Below are 16,103 nucleotides of genomic sequence, written 5' to 3'. Positions count from 1 at the left end.
CAATAGAAGTATTATACGCTCGAACTTAAACTCCCGGATTTTTAAAAAGTTTTCACTGTATTATTACACATTTTTGATTTCTTATCTCTATTTAAACTTATCTAAATCTACTGTGGTTAGAATAAGAGCAAATAGATTAATATAATGAATAAATGCAGTCACCCAATGACCGTTAGGAATGTAATGTACCTATAAAGTTAATTTCTATATTATATCATCTGTAACCGTTACAAATGGGTGTGTTATCTTAACAATTTGTCTTAATTCAATATCCTTTTATGTAAATTCGATAACATGGATTAAAGATTATTTCATATAACGCTAAATGTTCCAGTGCTGGACATTGTGCCAATAGTTAATTTAATCCTAATTCCAAGCAATAGAGATGACCAACAGACTATCAACTAATGGAACTAGGTATGCTGTCTAACACTAGGTTTTACCTTAGGTACACATATTTTATTAGTGGCTGCGAGTAAACGTTCAGTGTATCGGCAAATGTATTTTAATCAATATTTTTCTAGTTAATATAGGTACTCTACACTGTAGTGTGTCCTACCGATAGTTCTAAACAAAGGTAAATGCATAGTTAAAATCCATGTTATCGGTAGAACATTGCTTCATGTCATAGTTGACGAGATAGATTTAATGATAGTGACAGTAGTCGGGTAGAAACTACGATTTGCGGTGAAGCCTGTGGTTAAAATTACGGTATAATGTTACTGTTTACAGTATATAAATACAGTTATATATTATATATTAATATATTTGTAGGTATTTAAATATATAAATATTAATACATACATTTAAATATATATATATATATATATATATTTAAATGTATGTATTAATATTTTTATGGATATATAATTGTTTCGTATATTATGCACCTAATGCATCGCATCGTATTTAGTTATGTTTCTAGGGTTAGCTACTTCTTTTAAGTCTCGCCGTCATGTACAATTTATCTTAGTTTGACTACCATTTCATAATGTATCTCTCAGTTACTTAAAGGTTAGCTGGAAGAGATCCCTTAACGGGATAAGTTCGCCTTTGTACACATTTACTAGATTATCTCTGTGTTATGTACTTGTTTTGTGCAATAAAGTGTTTACTACTACAGTTATTTGCTGAATGATCAATTTAAATGTACTTTCGACCTATTTAACTATTAAACACATTTAAATACTTAAAGTTGTTTAATTTTAGACCAATATATCTGTGCCTATGTTTATGCATGCTTATGAATATGCAAATATTCATGTAAGTATATAATTTCTGTGGGAACATGTATAGTCGTGAAAGTATACACACGATTGTCTTTACCTACATCTTACCTCTCTATGCAGCTATACAAAGTCTAGTCTATTCTACATATACCTAATTTGATTTACGGACAAAATTAATTAAACCATACATGTATAACGATTTATGTAACGCGTATTAACTAGGTACAAACAGTAACACTCCTAACTGTACATCGGTGGATCTTATTACAAAAGGCATAGGGTCCACCGATGTACAGTTAACAGTGTGGGCGATAGTACCCGCAAAGTTTCTGTTTGGCTGAATTTATTATTCTATATGTATCTAGGTATGTAGAGGTACCTACTACCTACCTAATTCAAGTTACGATAAAAAAATTGAGTTACTCCAATGGCCATTGCCTACGCAATTTTTTCAACTATCCTATAGTTAAGTAGATTTTATTAAACGAAGGACAAGCAATATTATTTGCTCGGCCTTGCCTTTACAAATCAGTTGTTAATAGATAAGGAAGTGATCCGTTGAGTTGCGTCATCAACTTATATTAACATAAAGCTACTTATAAGTTATAATGTATAAAATAATAGCCATTAATGTTTAAGTTTCATATAAAATTTCTGCAATTGTAAGAAGTTGATGTAAAAAGTTATTTAATAGCGGATAATTCTTTTGTTACTTTTAAATTCTGAAATTATTCCACTTCAATCCTAAAGTACAAGATTATTAGTACAGTAGGTACAATTACAAGTATGCTTTAAATACGATTAGGTGCCTAAACCGATTAAAATAAGACAAATCGTATCGATTAATACCTGTTCCAGTTGTTATCTACCTCAATTAACTTTGAAGTTTGCCCTTGAATCATCGACCAAATATGTTGTTAATTATTTAATAGGTAGTTACCGAAATTGCGTAACGGCCATGGTTTATATAATCTGCCACGGATGTGAGTAAAGTGGAGAAAGTTGCATCCGTTAATTAATTAAACCTAATATATATCGATATCGTCATAACACACTTCCTGTTTTTTTGTTTATCTAAACTATGTTAAAGGTACCATATAATGTACACTTTAAACGTTGTGTCTTAGCTTGTTACATGTACGAAGACAATCTGTCTTTTATTTTTAACAAAATTCCTTCTAGCGCTTCGTACTATGTTCACGAAATCACAGTACACTTTAAACTTCAGAGATCAAGTAGAAAGTTAGAAACTGTGAAATCGGAACATAAATACCAAAATAATTATGTTTTGGCTTTGTAGCATTATTACATCATCTCTAGATCACTATGGTATTAACCTGTTAGCAAATATGTTTATTACGTTCTCCAAACTTACAAATGAACGATGTAATTTAAGATAAGTGTGTTGTTTGGTGTTGTGAACGAGATTGCATCTCGCGGTTATGGCCGGTTGGCGCGTAAGTACGCGTGACGGCTGGGTGTCATTCATTCATTCATTTCTTTATTTGCATTCAATATACTATACATTATATAAAGTACATGAAACCCACCATTCTTTCTTCCGTGATGAAACCCCTTGGGGTGTGGCAAAAGATAAAATTAAATTAATATTTACAAGTAGTCATGTTAATGTCTATGGGGCGGAGGCTCAGTTTTGTGTATTATGAATATTATGATAGGCGGTTAAGCTAGACGATCAATGACTGACATTTATTTATTTACAATATTTACATATACTTCATCAATTTTCGACGAAAGCTAATGTCACCTGGGGCATAGTCCCCAGGACATTGGCCGCATTTCCCCGCTGTATAGTTAAGCTCAGCCTTTGGGCGGTTAAGCTTATAATAGTACCTACATTACAAATACAAGTGGGAAAAGTAGGAAATTTGCAACGAGTGCGGTAATTTTCCCAAGTCTAAAATTTTAAGACACGGGTCTATGCAAAGGTATCAGTTAAATACAGGGAAAATAACGTTTCTCTGCATTTACCCGGCAGTAAGCCGGAAAGGTACATCATAGCTGCTGCATTAAAAAAACACCCTAACACCTGTACTAATGTATTTACACCTATGATAACGAAATAAAAAATATTATTATTGATTTACTATATTTAGTTTAGTCAATTTGTAAACACCTTATTTATTGTCACTAGCTAAACTTTACTTTAACTCTACCCTACTTAGACACTTTTTTACATCAGTGGGTAACTTAGTTAACTTCTTAGCTGACAGGAAACTTTTTTGTATAAAATCGTAGGATATGTGTTCACGCATACCTAAAAACATGCGTAAGAAATGCCATGTCCTTACACAGCTTGTAATTACACTTGTGAGAATAATGTCAACATGACTTTAATTACTGACGCGAATTGTAAGAAAAAAGAACCTTAAGATTTGCTTTACATTTATCAAATAAATCTCAGAGTTTTATTCTGATACTAGCGATCCGCCCCTGCTTCGCACGGGCAAACCTTAACAAATTATACCCCGAAATCTTCCTCAATTTTATTGATAGGCGAATACCGCATGAAAATTTGTTAAGTAGTTTTTGAGTTTATCGCGAACATACACAGACACACAGACGCGGTGGGCGACTTTTTTTTAATAACGTGTAGTGATATTAGAAGAAGATTTTTGTCTAGAATTGTCATAGTTTTTACCTACAGGCTTGTATCTAGAATTAACTGCGCTGTGGGATACGAATAAGTACTTAAAATACTCCAACAAGGTTGCATCAGCTCCATTACCAGCATACTTAATGCGGGATGCGAGGCTAGAGCATACATTATGTTCCTAAAAAGGAGTTCATTACTGAACAAAACACCTACATCCTATGCTACGCCAATCGTGGCTTCCATTCATTAGACTTTGTGAATGGTTGCCAGATTGAAGCAGAGATGAAGCGCTGGTGGTCTAGCGGTAAGAGCGTGCGACTTGCAATCCGGAGGTCGCGGGTTCGAACCCCGGCTCGTACCAATGAGTTTTTCGGAACTTATGTACGAAATATCATTTGATATTTACCAGTGGCTTTTCGGTGAAGGAAAACATCGTGAGGAAACCGGACTAATCCCTAAACGGGCCTAGTTTACCCTCTGGGTTGGAAGGTCAGATGGCAGTCGCTTTCGTAAAAACTAGTGCCCACGCCAATTACTGGGATTAGTTGCCAAGCGGACCCCAGGCTCCCATGAGCCGTGGCAAAATGCCGGGACAACGCGAGGAAGATGATGACCCACCTGAAAAATGAAAACCCTGAACTCTGAACCCTGATGAATGATGAGTGAAATTACCTAATTTCACTGGACGATGAGGTAAAACTAATATAATTTAGATATGATTTCGCTTCACTAAACGTTTATTGATTTCGCAGAGTTGACAGACGGTATCTTTATTTCGTAAAACCAGATTACAAAAATCTCTGAAACTATTATTTTATATTTATTTATTCTCCATTGCACAAAAAATCGGGTAAAGGTCGGAATTATATTTTTGAAATTTATCGAGATTACTAGTGGTTGTGCAGTTATATGCAGTTTTAAATCTGAAAAAGTTAGCATTTAAGTAATAGAGCAATTTGCGAGAATAAAACTCCTCGGAATGAAATGTTCTACGAATAGTGAACACAATTTATTTGAAATATACAGGGTGCCCGGTAATTAATGGATAACCTTCTAACCACCGACGGGGCACCTTAGGCTGGTCCAGAAAATGCACTTATAGGTCTAGTAAAAGTTTCGTGGTTTTCGAGATAATCGAACTTTTCTGTCTTTTTTAATAGCTAGCACCATACTTCAAATTTAGAAAAGTGCGATTATCTCGAAAACCACGAAAGTTTTACTAGACCTATAAGTGCATTTTCTGGACCAGCCTAAGGTGCCCTGTCGGTGGTTAGAAGGTTATCCATTAATTACCGGGCACCCTGTATATTTTGCAGTATTTTTTAAAATTAAAACTAATATAATATAATAGTTGTTTAGTAGGTAAATGGAGAGGCACCATACAAATACAAAATAGTTAAAGAAGATATGTTTACGTTAATACAAGATGTTATTTGATAGGTATTCGATGTTGAGGGCCTCATGCTCGTGATGAGAATATAAATATCCAATTAATATAGAATTGAGCAAAGGTCGTGGTACTATCGGAATAATAATAGTAAACCGCGATCGTAAGGTTGTATCGAATAAATTACTGTTCGAACCGGACTTGGGCATCAGTTTATATAATTTCAATTATTTTTTTCAGAAAATCCTTCCTTTCACGGAACAGACAATATATTATATGCGTTATATGCGCAGGTGTTATATGCTTCTTGTATCAGTGATATATGCTTCCACGAAAATGAAAATATGCAGATTTTAATAGAAATAACTAAAGGTTGTGTCCAATTAAAATGAATAAGCTAATGCATGTATATAGTTTAACTTGAAATCCGAGGACCAGACAGAAGTGGTCAAAGTCGACCGGAGGACACAGTGATCTGTGCAAAATTGTATATCTTGTCTTAGACAAGATGATTATCTGCCAGAGCCAGTAGAGCATAATGCTACTGTATTCTACTCTTTCCATTTTATGCTATCTGAGTATAATAAATTCGTGTACTATTATGACTATACAAAATATTTTTTTCATGCTTTGTTTAATGCAGATGTATACTTCATTGTCTTTACAATTCAGCCAGTTGAAATGGGCAGCCAAAATAATTAAGTCCCAGTCGTGAGGCTCAACATACATGACATATGTCCATCTGCCTATAATTACGTCAACTGACAGGTTATAACCGAACTGCCTTGACCGTGGGCGAAGTATGCGAGCCTACGTCCTTGTGTTGAAATAACTCGAAGAACACCGGAGTTATTCGCTCGTTTGCGTTGTTGAGCGATTATTGAGGAGTGGCTCAGGTAATGTTTAACTTGCTTAAGCATTCTTGACTTGCTTATGACGCTTGAATTTAAAGATCCCTTACGGCTTACCTACTTGCAAAATACATTTTTGAAATGTGTAAAGATGCTTGATATTTTTGTCGAGTATTCTATTTCCTTCGCTGGGTATTCTAATTATGCAATTTTTTCGATACCTTATTATAAAAAAAAGACGCATTATTAAATAATAATAGGAATCCAATGTAGGTATATTAATTATTTTACGACGGCTAACAATTTCATTACATATATATTTTTAAATTAGCACCAAGTTTGCCACTTGTTATTGCATGTTAGCTGTGTTTTTGTGGACATCTGTTATTGGCTTTGTTTTCTGTTCATTGTTTTCATCATGCGCCTTGTATTGCTGTTGATGCCCCAAATAAATAAAAATAAAGATAAAATTTCAACAACAAACTGATGATGATCCTTCCGGCCGATTTCGGCCATGGCGACCACTACGACTCCTAGTTTGCTCGGCGCTCGTGCGCCCGAAGATGGCTGACGTAGCCGATCTTCGAGGTGAACCCCCGCGCACATTGAGGGCACGTGAGGACACCAGCCACGTAGTGGTAGTTAATGGGAGCAGGCTGGCGCGTTTTCAGCTCGTCGCGCTTAGCGTCGAGGTCAACTTTACGTTGCTCCTCGAAATCGCGCACTTTGTCCTGCACCAGCCTGCGCCACTCAGGACGCTGTGCTGCCAAACCTTCCCACTGAGAGGGCTCGATGTTGCACCTTTTCATGTGTCGCTTCTGAACATCTTTGTATCGGAGGAGTTGTCCGCCAAGTTTCCGCTTACCCTCCTCTAGTTCAGAATAAAAGATGCGCTTCGCCACTCTCTCTTCCGCCATACGTGATACGTGACCGCACCACCGAAGCTGCCGACGCATTAGGTAAGCCTCTATTCCACCGACCTGGGCTCGTCGCAGAACTTCGGTATTTCGCACTCGGTCAGACCATCTGATGTTCATGATCTTACGCAAGCATTTGAGGTGGAACCGGTCTAAAGTACGAATGTGATGACGGTACACGCACCACGTCTCGGAAGAGTATAAGAGGTTTGGCAGCACGATCGCCATGTAAACAGAAATTTTGGTGGCCAGTCAAAATCACCATGCGACGGGAGTTGTAAAATTAGGTTAAACATAGCAAACAGTTCGTCTCGTATCATGACATACAATCCTCAATCGTGCTTAGAATCTTGTACCTAAATAAGAAGGTTGGCGTGAGGTAAGCGAGTTAGGTGCTTGTAATTTGTATGATACCTACAAGCATAGGTAGTGATGTGTCGATGTCACGGTCCGTATAATAGCCGCAGCTTTAGGCCTAATCCTCATTCATAAAGGCTCTTTCATACATATGCATTATGTATATGGCAGATAGGTACTAAGTAAATACTTGGTTTTTGTAATTTGTAATATAAATTATAAACTACTAGTTTTGTAATTTTACATGGTTAGGTAGTTTAATTGATGTGCCGAATTTAAGTTACTAGTAATTTAAATGCAACTAATGCAGGTTACATTAATGGTACATGGATATTATGCTTTTAGGAGCGTCTCAAATCTCAAATAGTCGTAGTGAATCATAGATGCGTGGATGTAAGTACTATAATTCGGTTTGAGTGAGTTTTCTTATTCGTATTTATTAGTAGGTAAATATAGTTCTAATCTCATCTCAAAACAACGTTTGTGCAGTTAATGCCTATTTTCTAATACTAGACCATAACAGGTTTCAATGTCGCGTATCCAGTCTTAGTTTGGTCATTATTGCATTACGTATTCAAATAAAAGCATAGCGTTTGTCGCGTGGTCTTAACGTGTTGGCACTTTTGGTGTCGACATGCTGGAATCCAGCCTTGGCTCCGATTGTAGGAAATTAGCAAGTATCTGTATATTAATAGGATTGATTATTCTATAATTTACTGCCAAGGTGTATAGAGAATCTTAGATGCTGACAGTCTATGAGGTAAAGTCGGTAAACCGAGCAGGGTCTAAGGAGTAATCAGATTGAAATGAGAATGGCTGAGATAAACTATGTGAATTGGAATAATGTTGGATATTCAATGTAAACTTGATGATGTTGTAAAATGGAAGCAGTAGTTTAAAAACTTCCTTCTTATAACATTTTGAAAGGTTTCATTGTAGTTAAGATATTTTCAATTAAACACGTGTAAGCATACCTACCATGCTTTCTATTGTACCTATATATATCAACCTAATTTCTATTGTAAATCGAATGGTCGATAAAAAATGACATACATATTAAATGTTGCCGACAGCTTCGCCGCTTTGTTTCAAAAATATAATAGTAATAGGTACCCCCCCCTGTATATTCGCTAAGGGTTAATAGGTAAATTTTATTAATAAAGTTAGTAGATTTTAAGTTTAACTGTTCATTACATGTTTGATTAGTGAAAAAGCACAGGTTACATGATTACGACGTGTTTTATGATCGCTGACAGCAGTAGAGAGCTAGCAATGATGGACCGGAGACAGACTGGCAGACCGTCAATAATTATCTGACTACTGCCAACTTATTGTTAGTCTATTGTCTATCAATCAGTTTACTAACCACGTCTAGATTGCTCATTGTTGTGTGGGCAAGGTATTTATTCTTGGAATTGGAATTATTTTACTCTCTACAAAAGACTCAACAAAAACCGGGAAAAATGTTACCCATCCAGAGTACCATCTACTCTTTTTCATAGTCCGATAATATATTGAGTTTCATATACTATGCATTTATGAATTATTATCTATAGGTATAACGATACCTAGATATTTTGGTACTGTATTGTGTAACACAAGGTAAATTAACTAAAAACATGCTAACATTCAGTCTCAATTTAGGAAACGAAATCACTAGGTTAATCGCCACCGCCAAACGGTCGTTACAAGCATAATGTCCAAGTCGGTGCGCGGGCGCGGCCTGTCGTAGTTACGTGAACTACTTGTTTGGTTTGATCTTGAATGGAATTTGCATGTAGCGCAAGAGTTGACGCCCAACTCATTTCCTAATAAGCTTTCTACATAATGACATTAATTTTTATTTTCCTCATTTGGCTTCTCACCGATGTTGCAAAATAAACAAAACAATCGTGTTTTTAAATCGATGTTTGGTCTAATGGAAATCGCGTGTATAATTAAGCTTCCACTTTTTAAATAGGTTGTGAAATTATAATTAAGTAGCTATTTATATGTAGGTAGGTACCTAGTTAGTTTTTTACCAGACCTTAATAAATATATTTACAGTTTCCGCCGTCACCTCACGAGTTCATGTTACATCATTTTGAATCATGTTGAATCATTTTGATAACCGGAGGAAGACGAAATAAATTGAACGAAAATGTATTTTCGTCAGTACGAAAATCCCTGTAACTACCAACTTAGATGTTTAACACGTTTTCTGTAAATGGGTTTCTTAAATTTCGAATTAATGAAGCACTGTCGAATGCGCGGCAAAAATGAAAAAATCTCTAATCACCTAAAATGACCTACCTAAATGAAAAAACTACATAAATCTGCTTGGCAGTAAGTAGTATTCATCCGTCGCGCATCACTTGCCTAATCGTATTGTCGCGGTTGCGCAAGGAAAAGCCAACTTTAGGTGTCACACTGCCACTGATCGCAGCATCCGAGCGGAGAAAACCGCTTTCACCCGCTGTGCATAACTAACTTTAGCCAATACAACAGCTCTTTTTATTTTAAAACTGTAGGTTAGGCAAATATTTTACAATGTAATTTCCTTCTGATTCATAATGATTTTAAGAATACATATTGCCAATATTTGTGATTTCTTTTCTTTGTAATTAGTCGCAACACCATAAAAGTATATAGGTCGAGTAACGAGTCTTATTTTATTATTTACGCCACGAGCAGAGTAAATAATTACAATTCTCAATGAATATCAAGTTCGAGTATCTGCACTGAATGCTTAGGTATATGTAGCTACTTATTCTCATCATAATGGGATAAAAGATTGACTATACATTAAAACGATAAGATAAATAGACGACTATGAACATATTAAGGAAAATAGGTATGCTTTTACGAAAATAAAAATCGTGGTAGACTGCATAACACGTGTAAAATTTATTTTATGGCCATACAATTTAAATAATAACTTGTTTAGTGTAACATTTGCAGTGTATGTCGGTCCACATCAGACTCTGTCTCAAGAATTAATCAATGCCCATATACCTAATATTGATTAACCGCTACGTGCGTGATAAATATTTTGAACTAGATTCTATTACTTAATCTTACGGAATCCACTGGATCTAGATTGACTAGTCGCTTTCGACAAGTAGGTTAAAACTGTTAAATGGATAATTGATCACTATCACGTAAACTCAAGTTTTTGGCGTTTTTCTCTTGTTCGTATTTATTTATGTAATTACACTTTTTTTCATATTTGAAGCCATTTTGTGCACTAATGATTCTTTTACGCGATATTTGGCAGTTGAAAAGCATGTTAATGTTTTGTCTTGTTCTTTACATAATTATACCTACTTATTTTTCATATGTAGAGGCATTTTGTGCATTAATGATGTTTTTACGCGATATTTGGCGGTTGAAAAGCGTGTTAATGCTCTCGCGTATTATTGCGACGTACTAGTAAACAGCCCAATGCATATTTAATTTTACACTTGTTTATGTAAGTAAATAAAGAGCCAGAGATATTTCGCATGAATATTTAACACTAATATCGAACTTGATATACAATGATTTTGCTCAATTGATACATAAATAGTTAGCGCTGAACAACAAATGTAAACAATACAAGGATACAAAAGATTTTTTTATCCAAAAATTTTAATGAGGATTCAGTACGTTGCGTAACGAGCTTCAATTTTTTTTTATGGCAAAAGTAGTACATTATCTTCCTAACTGACTACAACTTTCAAACAAAGCAAAATGACAGTATTATCTTACTATAGGCATACCGTGGGTGCGCCCACCGCTGACTCACTCGTGCGTGCAAAAGCTCGTCATGGCGTTATTACACAGGGCCTTTTACGGCGGTTACGTATGGATATAGCATAAAAAACATTTAGGGATGTATAAACGACGTTAACTTGACTAACGTCTTGACTATTGTCATAATAACACTTTGTAACGCCACTGAAAAGGTTTCCACTCAGCTTGTCAAGGCACCCTTTCGATACCTTGACGCTGGTTTTCCGTCGAAGCCACTTTTATCTTACTAAGCCTATAAGTAAGAGATTAATACTTAAAATTTGAGATTAAACAACAGATTAGACACCATCGTTTAAAATACTGCCTCTGTTTCACTGGTAACATTAGGTAATAAGTGTAGTAGAGTGTAAAGCCACCTTAATAGACACAGTGTGACGTTGCCTTAAGAAAATAATCTATGACAGCTATGACATCTGGCCCCGGCTCACTTCCACTATTGACGGCTACTGAACTGCATCTAGATCCTTTATTTAAATATGTATCTATTTGATAAGTACGTTGTTTCATAAATATACCATCATTGAAGACTCTCAGCAAGTGTTTTATTCAAAACTACTACATGGCGCAGTCGGAGAAGAACGATTAAGAAAATTCAAGACGATTAAAATAAGAAGATTGAAAGTCACATGGGAGGCACCGGCCGGCACAAGCCCGTAATGAAGTAAATACGTTAATTGTACTAATATAATTAATAAATACTAAAATAAAAGAAGATGTCAGACGACGAAAAGGAAGATAAGGTGAAGAAGACGGTGAAAATGGACACATCTGAAGTAGATTGCATGACATGTGCGGTGGAATACAAAATGCCGCAGGGCCTGAACCTAGACGACATTGGAAATTGTTGGCCGCAATGGCAAAGGTTCAAGCAGTCATTCCGCATATTTTTACTCGCCGCGGGATTCGAAAGGCTAACTGAAACGAGAAAAGCTGCTATTCTTCTAAATTGCATCGGTCAGCAAGCTCAGGAGCTGTATTTTAATGTATTGCAAAAAGAAGACAAGACGAAATTAAATGAAATAATTGAGTTATTCGACGAACATTTTAAGCCTAAGCAAAATGAGGTAATTAACAGCTACAACTTTAATAAACGCGACCAAGAAGACGGAGAAACCTTTGATGCATTCTACACTGCCATCAGAAAAATTGCTGAAAACTGTAATTACAAAGAAAAGGATAGGATGCTGCGAGATAGAATAGTCATCGGAATCAAGGACCAGCGGACCCAGCAGAAGCTACTTGAAGTGAAAGAGCTAACTCTGGACAAGGCGGTGGATATCTGTCGCTCTGCTGAACTCTCCAAAGAGCACATGAAGGTGTTGAAGACTCCGGAGGTGCATGCAGTGCAGGCGAAGCCGTCAGCTCATCGGTCATCAGATAGGAAAGATAAGTACTTAGATGTTAAAAATAGGAGTTTCAATAATAACAGTCACTACAACAAAAATTATTACCTATGTAGAAAATGTAAAACCGAACATGGACCTAGAAACTGCCCGGCCTTTGGGAAAATTTGCACAAAATGCCAAAAATACAATCATTTCAGCGTAGGGTGCACTATGTTGAATAAACAGGTTCATGACATTCATGAAATGAATAATAATGGTACTAACAATAATGTGCATGAATTATGACTAGTGTATTCCATAGATTTTTCTAAAAATGAGTGGACGGAAAAGCTGAGAGTGGAAAATAAAAGGGTGTCTTTAAAGTGTGATACAGGTGCAGGTATTAATGTCCTTTCATTAAGAGATCTCAAATTAATTGTCAATGATGATATTAAAAGCAGATTGTCTGAGACAAGGTCAGTTATTGAGGTCTACAATGGTGGCAAAATTTTCCCATTAGGAACAATCACTTTAAAGACTTATTCAAAAAATGATGAAAAAAGTTTTGATATTGAATTTGTAATTATTAAAGAAAATCTCCGTCCTATTTTAGGTTTCAGGTCCCTAATAACAGTAGGGTTACTAAAAGTAGATGAAATGAATACACTGACTAACGGAGCTGTAAGCTCAAATAAAGATAACATTGTTAATGTTAATTACAAATTATTTCAGGGTGTCGGGGAGTTCAAAGAGCCATTGGAGTTGCGTGTTGAACCAGGAGCTCAACCAGTAGTCCGGCCCCCGCGACGCGTGCCCCACGCACTGATGGGTCGCCTTGCTGAGAAACTGGGGACCCTGGTGGAGCACCAAGTAATAGCCGAAGTCGCGCACCCTAGGAGTTTCGTAAGCAACCTTGTAATTATTGAAAAGAAAGATGGCTCGCTTAGGATTTGCCTTGACCCAAAAGACCTAAACAAAGTGTTAATTAGAGAACATCGCCTAATACCTACTTTAGACGAAATAGTTTCGAAATTGTGTAACAAAAAATACTTTTCAGTCTTAGACTTATCAGATGGGTTCTATAATATTAAATTATCTGAGAATTCTAGTGATTTGTGCACTTTTAACAGCCCATTTGGATGCTATAAATTTTTAAGGTGCCCTTTTGGCATCTCTGTAGCCCCGGAGGTCTTCCAAAGGTACAGTGAAACTGCCTTTGGTGACATCCCCGGTGTCATTGTGTACTGTGACGATTTATTAATATGTGGTGACACTGAAGAAGAGCATGATGCAATATTAAATAAAGTTTTTGAACGAGCCAAAGAACACAATGTGCGTTTTAATAAAAATAAATTTCAGTACAAATTAAAAGAAGTAAAATATTTTGGCCACATTTTTTCCGAAGAAGGCATGAAGATTGATCCGGAAAGGATAAATGCCATTACTAATATGAAAAGCCCTACTAATAAAAAAGAGTTGCAAATATTCCTTGGTATGGTAAACTATTTAAGAAAGTTTATTCCTAATCTGGCTAATATTGCATCACCGCTTCAATTATTGTTGAAAAAAGATGTGACTTGGTTATGGACGGACATTCATGAAGATGTTTTTAAAAATATTAAAAAGAAATTAACAGAAGCTCCAACCTTGCAAAATTTTAACCATAAACTACCGATAGTGATACAATGTGATGCATCTAAGGATGGCTTAGGTTGTTGTCTTATGCAAGAAGGAAAGCCAGTGGCTTTTGCATCAAGGAGCTTAACTCCGTCTGAACAAAATTTTTCTCAAATCGAAAAAGAATTACTTAGTGTGTGTTGGTCCACTCAAAAATACCATTACTACATATATGGACAAAAATGTATAATTTTAAATGATCATAAGCCACTGGAGTCCTTGCTAAAAAAACATATTCATGAAGTCCCGTCCCCTAGGCTTCAAAGAATGAAGTTAAGACTCTTGAAATATGACATAGAATATAAATATTTAAAAGGTAAATACATGTTCATAGCAGATTTACTATCTCGTGCATATATTAAGTGTGATAACACAGATGATCCATACATTAATGAAATGGTCCATTGCGTGGGACTTGCAAGCCACTTGCAGTGCACTCCTGAGCAAAAACAAGAGTTAATTTCAGAGTCTAAGAATGATACGGAACTTTCTAAATTAATCGAATATACTAAGAATGGATGGCCCGACAAAGAACATGTGTTAGACAACTTACAGTATTATTTTAAACTTAGATCTGAAATAACCGTTGATGAAGGCCTAGTGTTTTTAAATCATAGAATCATAATACCGACCACATTGCGCTTAAAATTTATGAAAATGCTACATGAAGGACACCTTGGCACAACTAAAATGAAACAAACTGCCAGGAATATGTACTATTGGCCAAAAATTGATGAACACTTAGACACATATGTAAGAAGATGTTTTGCATGTCAAACCTACCAAAATAATAATATTAAAGAGCCCTTATTGCCACATGAAGTACCTAAACTGCCTTTTAATAAAGTAGCTACAGATATAATGGAATTTAAAACAAAAAGTTATCTAGTAGTATATGATTACTATTCTAAGTGGTTAGATATTAAATTATTAACAAACAAAAGTGCCAAGTCCATTATCAACAGCCTAACAGATGTTTTTTGTAACTGGGGCATCCCTCAGGAAGTAGTTTCAGATCATGTGCCATTCGACTCCAGAGAGTGCCTTCAATTTGCTCGTGAATGGGGTTTCACATTCACATATACCAGCCCTAGATATGCTCAGTCGAACGGAATGGCAGAAAAAGGTGTACAGATAGCGAAGAAAATTTTACTTAAATGTTATGAAGATAAGACTGACTTTAGATTAGCACTGCTACAGTATAGGGCTTCTCCCGTCTCAGGTACTAATTTCTCTCCTAGTCAATTAATGATGAACAGAAATATGAAAACAAAAGCCATTGTTAATTATGAATACTTAGAGCCAAAGCTTAATAATAATGTACAAAAACAGTTTCAAAGATCATTAAATAGAAATATTAAGTGTTATAATAGTACAACTAAATGTAAAAATAATTTTTATGTTGGGCAGCAGGTGTGGTTCAAAAAAGAACCAAATAAAAATATATGGTTGCAAGGAAAGATTTGTAAATATAACGGCTGTAGGTCTTATAACTTATTAGATAATAATAATGTAGAATATACAAGGACATCATTCCATATTCGACCGGCTTGAGGCTTTGTGCTCCACCAGAGACTCCACTACTGGTTGAAGGCTCAACTCCCATGGCTTCCTTTTATTGTGTTAAAGGGGGAGAAAAGATACATTATGTAAAATTTGTATTATTAGAAATAACAAATTTATTGCAATTTTGTGATAACCTGAAGTTTAAGTATTAGCACTATTAGCAGTAAATAATAGACTGAATAAGGTAGAATTATATGTTAGTAATAAGTACTTCTGTGCAATTTTGTATTAATAAAAAATTGATTTTTTAAAAGGGGAAGATGTAGTAGAGTGTAAAGCCACCTTAATAGACACAGTGTGACGTTGCCTTAAGAAAATAATCTATGACAGCTATGACATCTGGCCCCGGCTCACTTCCACTATTGACGGCTACTGAACTGCATCTAGATCCTTTATTTAAATA

The 16,103-nt window shown here is 35.6% G+C and overlaps 1 protein-coding gene across 1 annotated transcript in view; it reads right to left on the bottom strand.

The window, feature by feature from the left end:
• Positions 1–16,103, bottom strand: part of LOC134653164 (mucin-2) — a 173,666-nt gene that overhangs the window by 23,011 nt on the left and 134,552 nt on the right. The window lies entirely within an intron of this gene.

This window comes from Cydia amplana, chromosome 12, assembly GCF_948474715.1.
Source record: "Cydia amplana chromosome 12, ilCydAmpl1.1, whole genome shotgun sequence".
Taxonomy (NCBI): domain Eukaryota; kingdom Metazoa; phylum Arthropoda; class Insecta; order Lepidoptera; family Tortricidae; genus Cydia; species Cydia amplana.
Note: the sequence above shows the minus strand (reverse complement) of the source record. Positions and strands in the feature narration are given on the sequence as shown.